This window comes from Mesoplodon bidens (genome assembly GCF_964165515.1).
Source record: "Mesoplodon bidens genome assembly, contig: HAP1_SCAFFOLD_81, whole genome shotgun sequence".
Classification (NCBI taxonomy): domain Eukaryota; kingdom Metazoa; phylum Chordata; class Mammalia; order Artiodactyla; family Ziphiidae; genus Mesoplodon; species Mesoplodon bidens.
In genome coordinates, this window is record NW_027672552.1 from 1,651,248 (window position 1) to 1,674,753 (window position 23,506).

Here is a 23,506-nt window from a genome sequence, read left to right on the forward strand (position 1 = left end):
AAACACAGCCAAGATTACTCCAAGCTACTGCAAAGTTCGGTTGTGTCTCAATTGTTTTCAAATAACATGCCTTGGCTTCTTCCAAGCCACCCAGGGCTTCGAGCAGGTTCCCAAGGTCACTGCGAACACAGTACAAATCAGGATTTTACTGAAGAGCAGAGACATAAGCTTGTACTGCCCCTTCCATGTTGCCTGCTGCTACCAATGCGGCTGCCAGGTTAATATAACCATCGATGAAATCTGGTTTGTGATGCAATGCATGCTGGTAATGCTCAGTTGCTTCCTGAAACTGCCCTCTTTCCTTGTACACATTCCCCAAATTCGAATAGGCTTCTGCCAGAAGAGGGTTCTGTTTAATTGCCAGAGTACTAAAGTGGGCAGATCTGTTCAGCCTTCGACACTGGAAGTGTATAGATGAAAGTAATAAAAGTACACCAGTATTGCCTGGCTCTTGTCTCCAGAGCTGCATGCAGTGTCTCTCAGCTGTCTCAAAATCTCCTGCCTGATATTCTCGATGTGCCAACTCAGCTAACCCTTGGAAGGAAAGCATACGTTTCGTCGGTTCTGTGCTGTCGGCCACATTGCCCACGTAAGACGCCATCTGGAGCTTCTGGAGAGAGTGAAAAAAAGGGGGTAATTGAGTCCCGCTGCCGCCACTACTGGCAAGAATGTTTCTAGAGGTAGCAAACATGAGCGCAGCAGCCGTACCACTGCTTTGGCAGGATTAAGCAGCGGCAACAGTTACAGGCACCGAACCTTAGGAACTCTGGTTGGCCATCTACCTCTCATGCCCTTGAAATCTTAATTCTTTTTTTTTTATTAGTTTCTGCTTTATAACAAAGTGAATCAGTCATACATATACATCTGTTCCCACATCCCTTCCCTCATGCATCTCCCTCCCTCCCACCCTCCCCATCCCACCCCTCCAGGCGGTCACAAAGCACCGAGCTGATCTCCCTGTGCTCTGCGGCTGCTTCCCACTATCTATCTACCTTACGTTTGGTAGTGTATATATGTCCATGCCTCTCTTTCGCTTTGTCACAGCTTACCCTTCCCCCTCCCCATATCCTCAAGTCCATTCTCAAGTAGGTCTGTGTCTTTATTCCCGTTTTGCCCCTAGGTTCTTCATGACATTTTTTTTTAAATTCCGTATATATGTGTTAGCATACGGTATTTGTCTTTCTCTTTCTGACTTACTTCACTCTGTATGACAGACTCTAGGTCTATCCACCTCATTACAAATAGCTCAGTTTCGTTTCTTTTTATGGCTGAGTAATATTCCATTGTATATACGTGCCACATCTTCTTTATCCATTCATCCGATGATGGACACTTAGGTTGTTTCCAGCTCCGGGCTATTGTGAATAGAGCTGCAATGAACATTTTGGTACAGGTCTCTTTTTCAATTATGGTTTTCTCAGGGTATATGCCTAGTAGTGGGATTGCTGGGTCATATGGTAGTTCTATTTGTAGTTTTTTAAGGAACCTCCATACTGTTCTCCATAGTGGCTGTACCAATTCACATTCCCACCAGCAGTGCAAGAGTGTTCCCTTTTTTCCACACCCTCTCCAGAATTTATTGTTTCTAGATTTCTTGTTGATGGCCATTCCTACTGGTGTGAGATGATATCTCATTGTAGTTTTGATTTGCATTTCTCTAATGATTAATGATGTTGAGCATTCTTTCATGTGTTTGTTGGCAGTCTGTATATGTACTTTGGAGAAATGCCTATTTAAGTCTTCTGCCCATTTTTGGATTGGGTTGTTTGTTTTTTTGATGTTGAGCTGCATGAGCTGTTTATAAATTTTGGAGATTAATCCTTTGTCAGTTGCTTCATTTGCAAATAATTTCTCCCATTCTGAGGGTTGTCTTTTGGTCTTGTTTATGGTTTCCTTTGCTGTGCAAAAGCTTTGAAGTTTCATTAGGTCCCATTTGTTTATCTTTGTTTTTATTTCCATTTCTCTAGGAGGTGGGTCCAAAAGGATCTTGCTGTGATTTATGTCATAGAGTGTTCTACCTATGTTTTCCTCTAAGAGTTTGATAGTTTCTGGCCTTACATTTAAGTCTTTAATCCATTTTGAGCTTATTTTTGTGTATGGTGCTAGGGAATGATCTAATCTCAAACTTTTACATGTCCCTGTCCAGTTTTCCCAGCACCACTTATTGAAGAGGCTGTCCTTTCTCCACTGTACATTCCTGACTCCTTTATCAAAGATAAGTTGGCCATATATGCGTGGGTTTATCTCTGGGCTTTCTATCCTGATCCACTGATCTGTCTTTCTGTTTTTATGCCAGTACCAGACTGTCTTAATTACTGTAGCTTTGTAGTGTAGCCTGAAGTCAGGGAGCCTGATTCCTCCAGCTCCGTTTTTCGTTCTCAAGATTGCTTTGGCTATTCGGGGCCTTTTGTTTTTCCAAACAAATTTTGAAATTTTTTGTTCTAGTTCTGTGAAAAATGCCAGTGGTAGTTTGATAGGGATTGCATTGAATCTGTAGATTGCTTTGGGTAGTAGAGTCATTTTCACAATATTGATTCTTCCAATCCAGGAGCATGGTATATCTCTCCATCTATTTGTATCATCTTTAATTTCTTTCATCAGTGTCTTATAATTTTCTGCATACAGGTCTTTTGTCTCCTTAGGTAGGTTTATTCCTAGATATTTTATTCTTTTTGTTGCAATGGTAAATGGGAGTGTTTTCTTGATTTCATTTTCAGATTTTTCATCATTAGTGTACAGGAATGCCAGAGATTTCTGTACATTAATTTTGTATCCTGCTACTTTACCAAATTCATTGATTAGCTCTAGTAGTTTTTCGGTAGCATCTTTAGGATTCTCTATGTATAGTATCATGTCATCTGCAAACAGTGACAGCTTTACTTCTTCTTTTCCAATTTGGATTCCTTTTATTTCCTTTTCTTCTCTGATTGCTGTGGCTAAAACTTCCAAAACTATGTTGAATAAGAGTGGTGAGAGTGGGCAGCCTTGTCTTGTTCCTGATCTTAGTGGAAATGGTTTCAGTTTTGCACCATTGAGGACAATGTTGGCTGTGGGTTTGTCATATATGGCCTTTATTATGTTGAGGAAAGTTCCCTCTATGCCTACTTTCTGCAGGGTTTTTATCATAAATGGATGTTGAATTTTGTCGAAAGCTTTCTCTGCATCTATTGAGATGATCATATGGTTTTTCTCCTTCAACTTGTTAATATGGTGTATCACATTGATTGATTTGCGTATATTGAAGAATCCTTGCATTCCTGGAATAAACCCCACTTGATCATGGTGTATGATCCTTTGAATGTGCTGTTGGATTCTGTTTGCTAGTATTTTGTTGAGGATTTTTACATCTATGTTCATCAGTGATATTGGCCTGTAGTTTTCTTTCTTTGTGACATCCTTGCCTGGTTTTGGTATCAAGGTGATGTCGGCCTCGTAGAATGAGTTTGGGAGTGTTCCTCCCTCTGCTATATTTTGGAAGAGTTTGAGAAGGATAGGTGTTAGTTCTTCTCTAAATGTTTGATAGAATTCACCTGTGAAGCCATCTGGTCCTGGGCTTTTGTTTGATGGAAGATTTTTAATCACAGTTTCAATTTCAGTGCTTGTGATTGGTCTATTCATATTTTCTATTTCTTCCTGAGTCAGTCTTGGCAGGTTGTGCATTTCTAAGAATTTGTCCATTTCTTCCAGGTTGTCCATTTTATTGGCAGAGAGTTGCTTATAGTAATCTCTCATGATCTTTTGTATTTCTGCAGTGTCAGTTGTTACTTCTCCTTTTTCATTTCTAATTCTATTGATTTGAGTCTTCTCCCTTCTTTTCTTGATGAGTCTGGCTAATGGTTTGTCAATTTTGTTTATCTTCTCAAAGGACCAGCTTTTAGTTTGGTTGATCTTTGCTATCGTTTCCTTCATTTCTTTTTCATTTATTTCTGATCTGATCTTTATGATTTCTTTCCTTCTGCTAGCTTTGGGGTATTTTTGTTCTTCTTTCTCTAATTGCTTTAGGTGCAGGGTCAGGTTGTTTACTCGAAATGCTTCCTGTTTCTTAAGGTGGGATTGTATTGCTATAAACTTCCCCCTTAGAACTGCTTTTGCTGCGTCCCATAGGTTTTGGGTCGTCGTGTCTCCATTGTCATTTGTTTCTAGGTATTTTTTAATTTCCTCTTTGATTTCTTCAGTGATCACTTCATTATTGAGTAGTGTATTGTTTAGCCTCCAAGTGTTTGTATTGTTTACAGATCTTTTCCTGTAATTGATGTCTAGTCTCATAGCATTGTGGTCGGAGAAGATACTTGATACAATTTCAATTTTCTTAAATTTACCGAGGCTTGATTTGTGACCCAAGATATGATCTATTCTGGAGAATGTTCCATGAGCACTTGAGAAAAATGTGTATTCTGTTGTTTTTGGATGGAATGTCCTATAAATATCAATTAAGTCCATCTCGTTTAATGTATCATTTAAAGCTTGTGTTTCCTTATTTATTTTCATTTTGGATGATCTGTCCATTGGTGAAAGTGGGGTGTTAAAGTCCCCTACTATGATTGTGTGACTGTCGATTTCCCCTTTTATGGCTGTTAGTATTTGCCTTATGTATTGAGGTGCTCCTATGTTGGGTGCATAAATATTTACAATTGTTATATCTTCTTCTTGGATTGATCCCTTTATCGTTATGTAGTGTCCTTCTTTGTCTCTTCTAATAGTCTTTATTTTAAAGTCTATTTTGTCTGATATAAGAATTGCTACTCCAGCTTTCTTTTGATTCCCATTTGCATGGAATATCTTTTTCCATCCCGTTACTTTCAATCTGTATGTGTCTCTAGGTCTGAAGTGGGTCTCTTGTAGACAGCATATATATGGGTCTTGTTTTTGTATCCATTCAGCCAATCTGTGTCTTTTGGTGGGAGCATTTAGTCCATTTACATTTAGGTAATTATTGATATGTATGTTCCTATTCCCATTTCCTTAATTGCTTTGGGTTCGTTATTGTAGGTATATTCCTTCTGTTGTGTTTCTTGCCTAGAGAAGTTCCTTTAGCATTTGTTGTAAAGCTGGTTTGGTGGTGCTGAACTCTCTCAGCTTTTGCTTGTCTGTAAAGGTTTTAATTTCTCCATCAAATCTGAATGAGATCCTTGCTGGGTAGAGTAATCTTGGTTGCAGGTTTCTCTCCTTCATCACTTTAATTATGTCCTGCCACTCCCTTCTGGCTTGTAGAGTTTCTGCTGAGAGATCAGCTGTTAACCTGATGGGGATTCCCTTGTGTGTTATTTGTTGTTTTTCCCTTGCTGCTTTTAATATGATTTCTTTGTGTTTAATTTTTGACAGTTTGATTAATATGTGTCTTGGTGTATTTCTCCTTGGATTTATTCTGTATGGGACTCTCTGTGCCTCCTGGACTTGATTAACTATTTCTTTTCCCATATTGGGGAAGTTTTCAACTATAATCTCTTCAAATATTTTCTCAGTCCCTTTCTTTTTCTCTTCTTCTTCTGGAACCCCTATAATTCGAATGTTGGTGCATTTAATGTTGTCCCAGAGGTCTCTGAGACTGTCCTCTGTTCTTTTCATTCTTTTTTCTTTATTTTGCTCTGCATCAGTTATTTCCACTATTTTATCTTCCACCTCACTTATCCGTTCTTCTGCCTCAGTTATTCTGCTATTGATCCCATCTAGAGTATTTTTCATTTCATTTATTGTGTTTTTAATCGATGCTTGATTCATCTTTAGTTCTTCTAGGTCCTTGTTAACTGTTTCTTGCATTTTGTCTATTCTATTTCCAAGATTATGGATCTTGGAAATAGAATCTTGGATCAGCTTTACTATCATTATTCTGAATTCTTTTTCAGGTAGACTGCCTATTACCTCTTCATTTGTTAGGTCTGGTAGGTGTTTATCTTGCTCCTTCACCTGCTGTTTTTCTGTCTTCTCATTTTGCTTATGTTACTGTGTTTGGGGTCTCCTTTTTGCAGGCTGCAGATTCGTAGTTCCCGTTGTTTTTGGTGTCTGACCCCAGTGGCTAAGGTTGTTTCAGTAGGTTGTGTAGGCTTCCTGGTGGGGGGGACTAATGCCTGTGCTCTGGTGGTTGAGGCTCGATCTTGTCTTTCTGGTGGACAGGTCCACGTCTGGTGGTGTGTTTTGGGGTGCCTATGGCCTTATTATGTTTTTAGGTAGCCTCTCTGCTAATGGGTGGGGTTGTGTTCCTGCCTTGCTAGTTGCTTGGCATAGGGTGACCCGCACTGTAGTTTGCTGGTCGTTGACTGAAGCTGGGTGCTGGTGTTGGGATGGAGATCTCTGGGAGATTTTCGCTGCTTGATATTATGTGGAGCTGGGAGGTCTCTTGTGGACCCGTGTCCTGAAGTTGGCTCTCCCACTTCAGAGGCACAGCGCTGGCTCCTGGCTGCAGTACCAAGAGCCTTTCATCCACCCGGCTCAGAATAACAGGGAGAAAAAGTAGAAAGAAAGAATTAGTAGAAGAAAGAAAGAGAGAGGGAAAGAAAGGAAGAAGGGAAGAAAGGAAGGAAGGAAGAAAGAAAGAAAGGCGGGAGGGAGGGAGGAAGGATGGAAAGAAAGAAGGAAAGAAAGGAGGGAGGGAGGGAGGAAGGAAAGGAAGAAAGACAGGAGGGAGGGAGGGAGGAAGGAAAGAAAAAGAAAGTGGAAAGAAGAAGGGTGGGAGGGAGGGAGGGAGGAAAGAAAAAGAAAGAAGGAAAGGAGGAGTGGAAGGAGGGAGGGAGGAAGGGAAGGTAGGAAAAAAAGAAAGAGCAGGTAAAGTAAAATAGAATAAAGTATGAAATATAGTAGCGTTATTAAAATTAGAAAGTAATTATTGAAAAAAAAACCAAAAAAACAAAAAAACGGACCGATAGAACCCTGGGACATATGGTGGAAGCAAAGCTATACAGAGAGAATCTTACACAGAAGAATACACATACACATTCACAAAAAGAGAGCAGGGGGAAAAATCAAAAATCTTGCTCTCCAATTCCACCTCCTCAATTTGGGATAATACGTTGTAAAAAGAGGAAAAGGGCGAGAAGTCTGAAATCTTGCTCTCTAAGTCCACCTCCTTAATTTGGAATAATTCGTTGTAAAAAGAGGAAAAGGGGGGAAAGTCTTAAATCTTGTCCTCAAAGTCCACTTCCTCAATTTGGGATGATTCGCTGTCCATTCATGCACTCCACAGACGCAGGGCCCATCAAATGGACCGTGGAGCTTTAATCCGCTGCCTCCGAGGCTGCACAGAGAGATTTCCCTGTCTCTGCTCTCACAGCTCCCAGGTCTCAGCCTTGGACCTGGCCCCGCCTCTGCGCGTAGGTCGCCGGAGGGCGTCCGTTCTTCGCTCAGACAGGACGGGTTTAAAGGAGCCGCTGATTCGGGGGCTCTGGCTCACTCAGGCAGAGGGGAGGGAGGGGCGCGCAGTGTGGGGCGGGCCTGCGGCGGCAGAGGCCGGCGTGACGTTGCAGCAGCCCGTGGCGCTCCGTGCGCTTTCCCGGGAAAGCCGTCCCCGGGTCTCGGGACCCCGGCAGTGGCGGGGTGCACAGGCCCCCTGGAAGGCGGGGCGGACAGTGACCCGCGCTCGCACACAGGCCCCGCGGCGGCGGCGGCGGCGGGGGCCGACGCCTGTGTCCGAGGTCCGCGCCTTACCCGCGGCTCGCGCCTGACTCCGGCGCTTCCCCAAGCAGCCCTCTTAATGCCCTCTCCTCGCGCACCAGGAAACAAAAGGGAAAAAAGTCTCTTGCCTCTTCAGCAGCTCCAGACCCTTTCCCCAGACTCCCTCCGGGCTAGCCGTGGTGCACTAACCCCTTCAGGCTCTCTTCCTGCCGCCAGACCCAGTCCTCTCCCTGCGCTCCGACTCGAAATCTTAATTCTTAACCCTGCCCTCTTCCACCATTTTTCTCCTAATCAGGGAATAAAAATTACCTATCCATTTGCCTTAGAAGAAATCAAAAGTCAGTAGTCCAAACACTTTTTAAAATATTGTTTTCTGTCCAGTTGGAAATGAAATACATGATTGACTTTTCTTCATCATTCATATAGTCAACGTGGAAAACATTAGGGCCATGAATTTCAATACAGTAAGATGAGAAAATTTTAAATTGGCCTTCCCAAACCACTAATAAGTAACCGATGTTGTATATAATGCTAAAATCTTAGAGACTGAGTTTGATATTTTAAAAGTTCTGAAAACATTAGCTAATTTCTCCTCATCAAATTTCTCATGACTCAAACCTGAGTATTACTTTTTAAAAGATAAATTTATTTATTTTTATTTATTTATTTTTATTTTGGCTGCATTGGGTCTTCAGTGCTGCGTGCAGGCTTTCTCTAGTTGCGGCGAGCGGGGGCTACTCTTTGTTGTGGTGCCGGGGCTTCTCATCACAGTAGCTTCTATTGTTGTTCCACAACTCTATGGGTTCCTTTTTAGGTCCTACGAAGAACCCTAGAAATTAGTTCATGTAATTATATGTTTTTGCAAAATTGCCAAAAGTGAGATATTTTAACTTCCATCAGGTAAGACCAGCGTCTATTTCTTTGCCAATTTTTCTTCTATCATAGTCCGCTATGTTGGATCATATTGGATTGGTCACAGGCTTTTTTGAAATCCGGCTAAGGAGATGTTTTAAGTGAGGCTATTACGTGATTTTCAGACACCACCATATGTAATTGACTATATAATATCCCATTACAGGAATAACTTCCAGTACTCTTACTGACTACTCTACTGACTTAACTAGCACAAGACACAGAAGCGTAAGGACAAAAACCACCTTACAATATAGCCATGTCTTGCACTTCACAGCTCTCAAAGCATGTGCATTTGAAGAAGAAAAAAAGAACTGAAAAGTATAAAACCAGAAGTTATTCTGCAGAAAATTATTTCAATCATCAGGCATGTGAAAGATAAGTCAAAGATTCAGGTTTCTTCAATGCTTAGTCAAAACGGAAATTTCCTTCTGTCAAGAATATACTCCAGGGCTTCCCTGGTGGTGCAGTGGTTGAGAGTCTGCCTGCCAATGCAGGGGACACGGGTTCGTGCCCTGGTCCAGGAAGATCCCAAATACCACATAGTGGCTAGGCCCGTGAGCCATGGCCACTGATCCTGCATGTCCGGAGCCTGTGCCCCGCAACGGGGAGAGGCCACAACAGTGAGAGGCCAGCATACTGCAAAAAAAAAAAAAAAAAAAAAAAACACCAATATACTCCAGGGGCTTCCCGGATGGCACAGTGGTTAGGAAGCCACCTGCCAATGCAGGGGACACGGGTTTGAGCCCTGGTCCGGGAAGATCCCACATGCCACGGAGCAACTAAGACCGTGTGCCACAACTATGGAGCCTGCTCTCTAGAGCCCGTGAGCCACAACTACTAAGACTGTGAGCCACAACTACTGAAGCTTGCGTGCCTAGAGCCCGTGCTCTGCAACAAGAGAAGCCACCGCAATAAGAAGCCTGCACACCACAACAAAGAGTATCCCCCAGTCGCTGCAACTAGAGAAAGACTGCGCACAGCAACGAAGACACAACACAGTCAAAAATAAATAAATAAATAAATAAATAAAAGAATATACCCCATCAATAATGTGTGTTATGGAATGGTGTGAATGAGTATTTTATCAGAATTCCTGTAATGCACAATCCTATAGCAGTACTGAAATCAGTAATGCATTTATAATAGTAAATATTTATGAGGAAGTAATCCATAGAGGTTTTCTCAAAGTTAACAATGAAAATTGATGTGACATTATCAATAATAAATTGTGACGCTGAAATAAACTTTTCTAAACTATTAATAACTAAAAGCAAACTCTAATCAACCATGTTAAAAGAAATCTATGTCTATAAACTACAAAGTTTATTCCTTAAAATTTTATTTCTAAAACACATAAACTGTCATATGAGGAGGCAGTTAAAGAATATATAGCTACAAGAGTTGGGAAAAAGTCTTATAGAGACACATCTGGCAGTAGTTAATTTTCAAATGTCATTTTTCTAGATTTTGTGACACCTATAGTATTGATATTTGAAAGCATTTAAAAAATTGTAATTTGAAGATTTGCTATTTCCAGGTAGAGTAAAATATTTTGAAGCAAAACAACATTTCCACTGAGAAAAATTAAAAAAAAACAAATAAAATAGTCAGCATTCAATCAAAAAGTTCTAGACATACCAAGAGATAGAATCATATGACTAAAATTCTAAGAAAGGAACAGATAATACAACAATATTTATATAAGATATTGTGTATCTTTATCAGGAAAAGTCTTTATCAAGAAAAGACTTTAAAATCATCAGAATTAATATTATATTTTATTTATTTGTATATTTTATTTATATATTTATATAAAGGACTTAAAGATAAAGCCCTAGTTAAGGCAGTGACAAAAGCAGTAGCAGTGGGAGTGAAAAGAAATGGTTATATTCAAGGATATTTTGTCAGTAAAAGTCCAAGATCAAATGTCTGACTGCATACATGGGATGGATAGACGGAGTGGGAAAAATCAAAGTTAACTATAGAGGTTCTAGTGAAGATGGGGTTGCCATCACCCAACCCAAGGGGTTGCGATCATCCCCAAGGTCTAGGAGACTCAAGGGAAGGTTGTGGTCGAGGAAAAGTGAATTGCTGGGAAAATAAGACTCCCAGTCTCTCCATCTCCTTATACTAGTTTTTTTTTTAACATCTTTATTGGAGTATAATTGCTTTACAATGGTGTGTTAGTTTCTGCTTTATAACAAAGTAAATCAGTTATACATATACATATGTCCCCATATCTCTTCCCTCTTACATCTCCCTCCCTTCCACCCTCCCTATCTCACCCCTCTAGGTGGTCACAAAGCACTCAGCTGATCTCCCTGTGCTCTGCGGCTGCTTCCCACTAGCTATCTATTCCTTATACCAGTTTTGTTTTTCTGCTCATATACGTAGCAGCATTTCATTCAAGGGGAAAGTCATTGATCTGACTGGTCAAATTAAAAACCATAGTTCAAGGCACATTTACAGTGGTTAGTTCCTCCACAATTTAGAAAGTAACGTTCACAATTTCCCTCTTCCTACACCTCAGAACACATTGGCCATTCCTCCAAAGTCTCCACTCCATAGAGTGGACCAGAGATGACGTTAGCCCAGAACTGAGAGCTTGGCATGAGATGGTGTCAACCCCACCTAGAGCTCTGGCATAAGTTATGACCCAACCCAGTTCTACAGAGAGCTCTGCATGGAATCTTGTCTCAGCCATAATAATGTGATTCTGTTTTTCATTTGGTTGTCTTCTTTGCTTAACTTTCCCTGGCCACTCTGACAAACAAAATTTCAGGCAATCCTGGGCCACTCACTAACTTTATTCCATCTAATGTTATCCAGATTCCCAAGAAAATTACTAACAATAAAGGGGGAAATTTGGAACATGGTGAGTTTTAGGTGCCTGAAATATACAGGTAACTGAATCCAGTTAAGTAGCAAATTATTTGGATCTCAAATATGCCAGTAGAAGAGCAGACTAAGCTCAATTTAATGTACTCTTACTGGAGACACATGTAAATTCTGGGTCAATTTTGAAAAAGTTAAAAGCACATAGCTGAGATTAAAAGGAAGAAAGGAACACCTGCATGTTTCAGAAAGTAACAGAGAAATTAAATCCAGAGAAATAAGAGCAGACTGATGTCTATGGGTTCCGTTCCTTAGTATAGGCCTTATGTAAATAGGGGCTGGAGCTAGAAATCTAACATTACCTTGAGGCCAGGAATTTAGACCCAGGATGGAACAATATTGAGAAGTTAGTACAGATATCCTACAGAAATTTCATGAGGAACTGCTTAGTCCATTAAGAGGGCCAAGGGAGGTGGTGAGGAAGATTGGTATCTCTTGAAAACCTTCAGGTACAGAAAACATCAACACCTCTGAAAAGTAGGCCTTCCCAGAGTTGTGATGGCCAGGTTGTCACTAACCTGTAAGGCCCTGTAGGAATCAGAAAATGCAAGGAGAGTAATTCAAAGAAAAACAGATGCAGGATGGGTGTGGCAATAAATCCTAGGACCCTATCAGAAACAAAATTAAAACCACTCTAGAGGGAAATTTTAACAAAGCAGGGCAGAGAGTATCCTAACCAGAATAGAATAATAATTCTGAGGAAGTTACTTTACTTATTTAAGTAATATTCAATGCATTTCCATGGCCAGGCCCTTTTGAAGAATTCTAAAACATATACAAACAATTCATTGACATCTTATATATCCCACCATCCAGAGCAAAATTCACTTAAGAACTGTACTGGTGGAAATTGGGCAGCACTATGGAGAAAATAAAATGTGTTTACCATCAAAAAACATGAAGGTAAGAAAGCTAATGTCTAATTTTTTTAATTATCCTGTGGTTTCTTGAAATCTTTTGAAACCCAAAATAGAGACACCTAGGAGGAAATGAAGATTTAAATATTTAGAGATTTAACAACTCATCTATAAAAGTTTTATTAATCTCTTCTTTTAATAACATTCCTGAGAGGTATAAATGTGTCCAGTGATAGGGTTGAATAAGCCTGAGAGAATTTCAATTGTTTACTATTCTTGGTCAGCTCTTAAGACCTTTCAGGAGCATCTTGATTTTCATGGCCTCATCCAACAAAAGCAGGATATTTTACAGAAAGTCCTGGGCCACTTTTTGGCTTGCTTTTGTGTTTATGTTTTTGGTTTTTTCACATCGGGAGGTACATTAGGCTACCTATTGCATACTCCCTCATTCATGCATGCATTCATTCCAACAATATTTACTGAGTTGAGACATTTAATTAACACTCAATAAATGATGTTTAGATGAATGAATGCGCTTTCTATCAAAGTAAGTGTAAGTACTGAGAAAAATTACAGAATGTATGATCCCAGCCCCACAAAAGCTTATAACTGTGTTGAGGATATAAAAGATGCTGATGAAATAACTAATATATCATATTGGACAGTTTCTAAGTTCAAAAATGAGTTTTTATAAATAATCAGAGCCTAAGGAGGACAAAGAAGGGACAGTTCATTATGGGTTGAATCTATCAATAAATGTACATTTCAGATGAGATTTGAGATTGACCTCAAAGAAGAGGACTTAGATATATGAACAGAGAACAAAAAAGGCATGGTGATAGCATGTGCATAGATAGAGTGGCCAATATTTATGTTCTTCATTAAAGATAGTTAGAGATAACCCAAATGTAACTGTTTCCATGGGTCCATTCTCAGTATCCAAAGAAAACGGCAAATCCTATCTTAGTAAAACTAATGAAAAACACAGTCTTTAACAAAGAGATTGTGAAGGAAAGGGGGAGAGAAAGGCTTGCATCCCACACCACACAACAAAACTTATTGAATTATTTGTTTAATTTTATCCCTCTGAAAATTTCCTCTCCCTCTCTCTGTACGTCTCTCTTCTCCCACATCTGGCCACACTCTACCAGCCATCTTTCCAGATCTTTCCAGAACTCTCCATCCTAGTTTCATTAGGCCACAATTTAAACATCTCACAGGTCTCCAGGATGCATCCACATCACTTATTCCACAAAGACAAACAAAGGACACTTCTCAGGATCACGTTTCTTTGAAGGAAGAGGTCATGAGGGTGATTATAAATAATATAAGGTGGAGAGCAGTGACTTAAAATACCATTTTTCAGCTTAGAATGTGAATACAGGGAACTTTGGGAAACTAGAAAATCTAGAAAGGATTCACTGATAATTATTTATGTTCAATGAATAAAATAAGATGTAATAATACGGCTAAACTCGGACAGATTCACTTTTTCAGAAGTTGCTTTCACACACCTTCACTATTGGGATGTTTGATAAACACACCTTTCCTTCTTTACTTTCTTCTTTCTTTGCAGATACTGGCACCAAACTTTCAAACAATAAGAACCTTCCCATAAGTCCCTTGCCAGGCAAGAATAAGGTATAACAATCCAAACAAATTTTTGAAGAAGATAACTGGTTGAAAGCACAGGAAAAGAGCTGGGTTTCTCTTATTCAACAGTCACATAATGAGTAATGTGCGAATTGGTTTAAAAAGTCTCTCTGCATGAGGGGCTAAGGTTAAGATTAGAACTTCTGAGGCCAGAAGAGCAAAACGACTACAACAATCCACATATTTTCAAGAGCTGCCCTTTGGATGTGAGGGATTGATTTTTCCCACTATTTTTTCAGCAACCCAACTGGTGTCTTTATTAAACGACATAAGAGAATACAGTGTGGCCAAGAAGGCTTAGATTTCCTTAGCCCCAAGACAGATATTCTCCAGTGACTGTCCACCCACATGAAAAAGAGAGATTTACAAGAGGAAACTGGATACAACTGAGTGTACTTTAATTTTACCTGAATTATTTATTTTGTTTACAATTCTCCACTGAAGTGCCTACACTAATATATTTTTAAGAACATTTCCTTAAGTTGAAATATTCATTCAGTATATTCATTTACTATAATTTAGAAAAGCCAAATGATTTAGGCAAATTCATTTCTATATTGCCACAGCAGTGTACTGTGAACTAAATGACACCTGGCAGTTCTTTACTCAGATACTAACTCAATTAGAAGGCAGAACAAGGATACCTACCAATTCAGGGAGGGAAAGGTCACTTAGCCTCTGTAGCTGTCTTAGGTCTCTTATCATCACAGTAACAAACTGAAGACTAAAGACCATATGATCATCTCAATAGATGAAGAAAAAGCTTTTGAAAAAATTCAATATCCATTCATGGTAAAAACTCTCCAGAAAGTGGGCATAGAGGGAACATACCTCAACATAATAAAGGCCATATATGACAAGCTCATAGCTAACATACTCAATGGTGAAAAGCTGAAAGCATTTCCCCTAAGATCAGGAACAAGACAAGGATGCCCACTCTCACCACTTTTATTGAAGGTAGTTTTGGAAGTCCTAGCCACAGCAATCAGACAAGAAAAGTAAAAAAATAAAAGGACTCCAAAATGGAAAGGAAAAAATAAAACTGTCACTGTTGGCAGATGGCAGGATACATAGAAAATCTGAAAGACACTATCAAAAAATTATTAGAGCTCAAAAATGAACTTGGTAAATTTGCAGCATACAAAATTTATATATAGAAATCTATTGTATTTCTATACACTAACAGTGAACTATCAGAAAGAGAAATTAAGGAAACAATCCCATTTACAATCACGTAAAAAAGAATAAAATACATAAGAATAAATCTGCCTAAGGAGGTAAAAGACCTGTACCCAGGGAACTATACGACACTGATACAAGAAATTAAAGATGACACAAACAGCTGGAAAGATATACCATGGTCACGGATTGGAAGAATTAATATTGTTAAAATGACCATCATACCCAAGGAAATCTACGGATTCAATGCAGTCTGTATCAACATATCAAGGGCATTTTCCACAGACCTAGAACAAATAATTTTAAACTTTGTATGGAAACACAAAAGATCCTGAATAGTTAAAACAGTCTTGAGAAAGAAGAACACAACTGGAGGAATCATGCTCCCTGGCTTCAGACTGTGCTACAAACCTACAGTAATCAAAAGAGTATGGTACTGGCACAAAAACATCGATCACTGGAACAGAATAGAGAGCCCAGAAAGAAACCCATGCACTTATGGTCAATGAATCTATGACAAAGGAGGCAAGAATATGCAATGGAGAAATGTCTGGGCTTCCTTAGGGATGGTTTCATCAATTAATTTGTTTTCTTAAATGGACCATACTTTTCCATGTCTTTGTATACCTTGTGATTTTTTTGGTTGAAAATTTGTCTTTCAAATATTATAATGTGGTATCTATGGAAATCAGATTCTCCCACTTTCCCAGGGTTTCCTGGGCTTTTGATTGTTCAAGGCTGTAGTAGTCTGTTTAGGGACCTTTCCAAACTATCTTTGCAATGACTGTTTTCCTTATCGTATGTACGCACTGAAGTCTCTGTTCCTTTAGTTCATGTTTAGCTAATGTTTTGACAGAGATTTCCTTGAATTCCTGCACCTAAAACAAACAAAAATAAATATACACAAGCACATCCACATGCACACTCAAAACCACACACCTCTGCCCATTGTGCAGATTGCTGGATCACTCCTTCAACATTTAGCTGACCTGCATTGAGTTCAGGGCTCAGCCCATGGTCAAAGCTTAGAGACTCCTCTGGTGTTTTCAGAACATGCATCTTATCTTGAGTATGCATGTGGCTTTCTTAGTTTCTCCAGACACATGTGTACTTTTTGTAGGTTCTAATTTCCCAAAGAATCTCCCCCAACTTTGGCTCCTGCATCTTCTGTGGTCTACTGTATTTCAATGCACAGTCTTCTGCCCCAGCCATCTGTGCTTTGTTAGCTCACCTTGCACTTTTTTTGAGCAATGACCGCTGCTTTTCCAGACTGTGTTCCAAGTTAGCTAAGGCAGAGATAAGCATCTTGTGTCAGTCCTTCAGGTAGCTCCCAGACAGGTTAGAACAGATACACATAATAATCTGACAGTACGGTCTCTTCTGCTCCCTCCTGAAGCAGGATTGAGGGTCCCATACTAGGAATGGTCTGCTGCTACTTTAAGACTATCACTGCATTAAGACTCCACCACTTTAAGAACATCACTACACTAACAGTGGATGGGGCAAGGGCAAGTAAAAATGCCACAAAGCTTTCCTGCCATTTTCAAATTGCCTCTTCCCTGGTTCAGTATGTGTTTGGTTGCTATAAATCTTTGGCTGATTTCAGGACTAAGAGAAACCAAAAGAAACCCACAGTAAGAAACAGTACAATCAAACTCTCAGAAGCCAAAAGACAGAAAGAATCTTTTCTCCCAAAGGAGAAAGAAAAAAGAAATTTGTTACAAAGCAGGGATCCTCAAAAAGATTAGAGCTAATTTCCTATATGAAACCACGGAAGCAAGAGGCCAGACATATTTAAAGTGCTGAAAGAAAAACATTGTCCACCAAGAATTCTATATTTGGCCAAACTGGTTTCAAAACTTAGGGAGAAATTAACGCATTCCCAGATGAACAAAGGTTGAGGGCGTTTGTTTTACAACTTCCTACCACTGCCCTAGGAGAAATGCTAAATTGAACCTTCAGGTTGAAATGAAAGGACACTAGACAGCAACTCGAAGGTGTAGAAAGAAATAGAAATCTCCAGTAAAGATAAATACATGGGCAAATACTAAAGTCAGTATTGTGTTATTGGCTTGTAACTCTACTTTTTATTTCTTACATGATTGAAAAAACAAATGCATAAAATAATCATAAATTCATGTTATTGGGCTCACAAAGTATAAAGGTGTAATTTGTGACAACAATAATGTAAAGAGGAGGAATGGAACTGTAGAGGAACAGAGTTTCTGTGTGCTACTGAAGTTGGTTTCAATTGAAATTATATTGTTTTAACTTTAGAATGGTAAATGTAATCTTCTTGAGAACCACAAAGAAAATATCAATAGACTATATGCAAAAAGAAATGAAAAGGGAATCAAGGGTTCACCACAAGAAAATCGGCTAAGCACAGAAGTCAGTAATGGAGTAAATGAGGGGCAAAAAATGCATAAGACATACAGAAAACAAGCAGGAAACAGACAGAATTAAGTTCTTCCTCATCAGTAATTTTTGAAAAAGTAAGTGGATTAAGCTCTCCAATAAAAAGATAAGCATTGGCAGAATGGACTTTAAAAACAACCATAATCCAAGTATATGCTGTCCGCAAAAAACTCACTTGATTGCAAAAGACACAAGTTGCTTGAAAGCTAAAGCATAGCATAAAATATCCCAAGCAAATAGTAACAAAAAAGAAAGAGAGAGAGAAAAAGAAAGGAAGGAAGGAAGGAAGGAAGGAAGGAAGGAAGGAAGATAGATCTGGGATGGCTATGTTAATATCACACAAAAAAAACTTTAAATCAAAAACTATCACAAGAGGAAAAGGAGGCCACTATAAGTTGATAGCAAGTTCAATCTATCAAGAAGATATAACAACTATAAACATATATGTACCAAACAACCCCCAAATATGGAAAGCAAACATTGACAGAATTGAAGGAAGAAATAGATAGTTCTAAAATAATAGTTGGAGATCAATACCTTGCTTTCAATAATGGATAACACATCTAGACAGAAGATCAGTAGAGAGGTAGGGGGACTGAATAACACATTTAACCAACTAAACCTAACAGCCATATATAGATCACTCCACTCAACAACAGCAGAATACACATTTTTCTCAAGTACACATGGAACATTCTCCAGGAGAGACCATATGTTAGGCCACAATACAAGTACCAATACATTTTTAAGAAATTGAAATCATACAAAGTATCTTGTTTAACCACAGTGAAATGAAGGTAGAAATCAATAACAGAACCATTGATAGCCATTTCCCAACATGCCTGCCACACATGATATAAAGCAATGAAGGGAAAACCATAATTTACCATTTAGAAAAGTGGGAAAGAGGACATACCATTGACACAGAGTGTGTGTTGTTTCCCGTTGTCAGGGATAGAAATAAATTAGCATCATTTATTCATTAGTGTGTTAATTTCTTGGTCAATCATTGGGCAGCCAGTGTTTCTGCCACATGGGAAGATTACCTATACTCAGTGTTGAGTGGAGCCAACCTTGAAAGGGACATTTTAAAGGATTATACTGTGATGGGCTTCGCAGTACCCTTCCTCGTATGCCAGTATTTAGGCTGGGGTATTTCCATGGAGTGTGTACAATCGTAGGCCCCAGTTCACCAGAATTTAGTTTGACTCGTTTTGTTAATACATTCCCTCAGTACTTTGTCTTTTGTATCCTTTTGCATTTACTTCATTCTTTATTATCACTGCAAAACAACTTTGTTTCCTGTTCAGATGCCAAAAAGTGGATATCAATACCTCCTGAGTTTTACACATCACAGATCAGTTTTGGATATCAGGGACAGAGACAACAGCTATTTCCAATGAGTTTGAGACATACTTTGAACATGTGATTAACATGTTGAGTGTTGAAATGTGTGTCGAGCTCATTATACTTGCTCTAAAAGGTTTCAAACTGCAAAGATTTAAAAATCTTTATCTTTGAATAGTTTTCCTGTGCTGTCCCTTTGTGTCAGACTGTTAATGTGCAGTCTGGCACCTTAAAATAATGTGGCTTTGTAACCAATTATTTACATGTTGTTTTATCCACAGAGAATCTTTTTTGAAAAATAAAGTTATTTATTATTTATTTTTGGCTGTGTTGGGTCTTTGTTGCTGCATACAGGCTGTCTCTAGTTGGGGCGAGCGGGGACTACTCTTCGTTGTGGTGTGCGGGCTCCTCATTGCTGTGGCTTCTCTTGTTGTGGAGCACGGGCTCTAGGTGCTGGGGCTTCAGTAGTTGTGGCACGTGGGCTTCAGTAGTTGTGGCTCATGAGCCCTAGAGCACAGGCTCAGTAGTTGTGGCGCACTGGCTTAGTTGCTCTGCGGCATGTGGGATCTTCCCAGACAAGGGCTCGAACCCATGTCCCCTGCACTGGCAGGCGGATTCCCAACCACTGTGCCACCAGGGAAGTCCCCACACAGAGAATATTAAGGGCAAAACATACAACTCGATTAACTACACTTCCTCCTGTTCACATTTCCCTCATCTTTTCTTCATCTTCTGTCTATGTATCCTTGACCCTGTTTATATTAAGTGCTTTTACCATTATATTTGATTGTCTGTATTCCGATGAGTTACTACAATGATTTATGAGACACGGTAGGATATAAATGCATTCAAGTTATATATATATATATATATATATATATATATATATATAAAATATATATATATACGTCTATATATATATATATATATGTGTGTGTGTGTGTAGTTTGCTTGAGTGCAGTGTTTTTTGTTTTCTTTACTGAATTCATTAGCATGGGTCGGTATAAAATTTAGCATAGGTCAATATGTAATTTGTAAACTAATAAAGTCTTAAAAGTGAGGAAATAAGTCTTTTAAATTTAATTATTTATTGTAAAGAGCAGAATAGCATACATAAACAGGTGCCTAATGAAAACTTGTATTCTAATTTGGAACTCTCATGAAGACCTATTTTTTTGTTCTTCTAATGGTATGATAGTAGGCCATTTGGTTATTTTTATTTTTATGGCTTTAACTTTAGAACAATTAAATATTCATAAATTTTAAAAAGTATTTTTCTTTATTTGATGGGGGTGGGATACTGGAGAAATGAAAGGTCAAACACCTATTGAGGAATCCATACTTGTCTATATAGTGTGTACTTTTATTTCAATAAGTGATTTAAAATTCCTAAAAGGATGCTATAATAAGTTATTATGCCATTTTACAGACTGAATTAAGTGAATTTCTGGGAGGTATGAAATTTGCCTAAGGCTATTCAGCTGCCAAGTGGTAGAAGTGAGAATTAAATCCAGGTATACCTATCACCAAAGTTTCTGCTCATCTCTTTACATCATCCACTTTTAATAGCCAATGCTTTCCTGCTTACAAATATGACTGAGGTTTCCAGACAGTCAACATTGCTTTTTAATCAGATAGAAAAATGACTGTTGCTTCTCTAAAGACATATTCCTTTTCCATTAAGTGACTTTAGTTGTTCAAATAATACTTCCAGACAGTAGTAATCATACAGTTGGAGACTAAGAACAGAACTCAGGGATGTGTCTAGCAGTCAGTAAAGACCAACTGGGCTCACTGATGATACTTACGGTCATTTCCTCTAGACTAACATAATCTTATTAATAAGACCCTAATAATTCATAGTACTGCCCTTGCCTGATTGTTCATCTCCCTCTATCACTCTCTCTTTCCCCAGATTATTATTATTTTTGATAATTTTTGGTGAATTAAATTCAGGGATTAGTATTCAGGAGTGCTAGTCACAAAAGCAGAGAAACTTAGCTCACACCAAAGGAAGAAAATAGAGAAAAAGTATAAATTATATGAATACACACATATCACACATGTACCAACTATATGTTGCACTTCTCCAAAATCTATTCGGTATCTGCACATTTATTGTATATTAACAGTAAGACTAGAAATGAGTGTAATGCTCTGTTTACAAGATACAGAAAACAGACCCAAATATGGAAATTACTGGCAATGAGAATGGGGAAGAAAGGCTGCAACAACGATTGTAGATGATATTTTTGTTTCTTAGCTATGATGCCAAATATTGAACTTTCAACTTGAGACAAGGAGGCCATAAAAAGTTGTATTCGTTTCCTAGAGGTGCCATGACAAAGTACCGGAGACTGGGGAGGTTAAACAACAGAAATTTACTCATTCACGGTTGTAGAGGCTAGAAATCTGAGATAAGGTGTCAACAGGATTGATTTCTTCTGAGGTATCTCTTCTTGGTTTGTAGATGCCATGTTTTCCTTTTGTCTTCACATGGTCTTCTCTCTGTTCATGTCTGTGTCCTAATATTTTCTTTTTATAAGGACACCAGTCATATTGAATTAGAGCCCACCCATTTGACCTCATTTGACTTCAGTTACCTATTTCAGGGCCTTATCTCCAAATACAGTCATATTACGAGGTATTGGGGGTTAAGACTTCCACATACTAACTTGAGCAGGACACAGTTCAGGTGATAATAGAAGATAAGAGTAATTTAAGCAAGTAAGTAACTATTGTTTACAGTGAGTTGCTTTAAGGATACGAATTTACTCAAGAAAAACAAGAAGAAATTACATAACACTGTGTGTTATACAAAGATATTAAATTAATCATCATAACCTCCTGTGAGATGGGCATTAAATTAGACTAAGCAAGAGTAAGCAACTTATCCAGAATTGTATAGTTGGTACTTTCCAGAATTTAAACCAGGTATTTTTCCAGTTCCATTCTACCTTATATATTCATTTCATTATTTGAAATGAATTTTGAGTCTTCATTTTGCGTAGTTTCTGAAGTTATATGGGGATAGAATGGAGTTGGATATTTTCAGTGACATTCACACATGGGGAAGGAAATTGAGTCCAGAAGCTTCAGCAATGTTTCCATGGAGAACGCTAACAACAGAGCCAGAAACACCGTTATCCTTTTGGTTCAGTGATCTTTCCTAAAGCACTACAAGAATCAATTTTAAGAAGCCCAATGTTTTCCAAACTTTCACCAATGGGCTCTCTAGGGTCCTCTAACAATATCTAAGAGACTAACTACTTTCACATTCCAAGCCACTTAAGACAAGGGGTTCTGATTTTTCTCTGTGAGGAAATCAAGTGACAATCATAGCTGGTAATTTAGGATAGTTTCTTCAGGGCCCAGGCAAAACCTAATACACAAGTAATAATCATTGTTAAGTGCATCTTTGACAAGGATTCATCAAGTATCAAAGAGGTCTATAAATTGGGAGAAATTATGATCAAAGACAAACATAGACCGCAGATATTTAATTAATGCTCAATTATTTGTGAGTTTAACTTTGGTTAACCTCATTTTCCTTCTTCTAGACAAAGAGACCAGAATACTTACCTTCCAAAACAAGATTTATTGTGTTCCTTTAATTCAAAGCATACAGTGACTTCTACATTCACTCCACCAAGTTTTGCTAGGAGAGAAAAGGAGACATTATATTTTGTCTTGAATTTCATATGCCATCATAGTTCACTTAGCTCATCCTACTGGAAGCACTTTGACGGCAGATTCTACAGTCTTGTCTTACATCCTCTACGGAATCAAGCCAAGGGATTCACACATAGTTACAGCTGGAAAAACGTTTGTTCTGGGTTGACACTTTTAGCCTTTACCACCAAGACTTTATCACCAAGATCTATCTTTACAGTCTCTAAACAGGAGACCTTCTTGCCTTCCATTTTCATAATGACAAGGAAGGTAAAGGGAAGAACTGAGAAGTACCCAAAGTCAGCTAGCAGCCAGCACAGATAAATCATCTGTGGAGATATTGTTTCTTTCAAAAGATATAAACATAAGAGGAAGTCCTAGTGTTTGAAACAATTGTGCATAATAAAATTCCATGAAAACCTAGAAATCCAGATGCAGATCAGTAACATATTGGCTAAATAAGCTATTATGTTCATGCAATGGACAAGTGTACAGACATTAAGAAGAAGGAGATACTCATTTCTATGAGATTCTCTTTTCACTGAACTCAACAGTGCTGCAAAAACAATGTTACATAATACTTTTTCTTTAACATTATATCAGGCATCCTCATCTTGTCCTGCATTTATTGCCAGTGTTACTAAAGTTTATCATTTACCTCTTTCTCTTGTAGACATATAATTTCTTCTTATTTTGGAAGGATTCATCAATCCCTATTTTACTCTTTCTTTCAAATTACAAATGAATATTGAATTTTATAAACTATCTTTTGGGGGATATTTCAAGTGATTGTATAGTTTTGCTCTCCTTGGACCTTGTTATATGGTAAATTATATTTTGTTATTTTATATATGCTATTTATTATATGTCATATTATGTTTACTAATTACATTTATTACATTATAATTACATTATAATTAAGGTAGCATTTATTTTAGATAGACAAAACAACCAGTGGAATAGGA

General features: G+C 38.4%; 1 long non-coding RNA gene across 3 annotated transcripts in view; it reads right to left on the bottom strand.

Moving 5' to 3' along the window:
* Positions 1-267: 267 nt before the first annotated feature.
* LOC308610056 overlaps positions 268-23,506 on the bottom strand; it is a 97,713-nt gene continuing 74,474 nt past the window's right edge. For 2 of the 3 annotated variants that reach the window (XR_014014411.1, XR_014014412.1), the window contains 2 exons: positions 22,452-22,527; positions 268-610 (listed from right to left, as the gene is read on the bottom strand). This is a non-coding gene — a long non-coding RNA (uncharacterized lncRNA). Of the gene's footprint in view, positions 611-21,909; positions 21,989-22,451; positions 22,528-23,506 lie in introns of those variants that run through there. The other variant, XR_014014413.1, reaches the window with a different exon arrangement.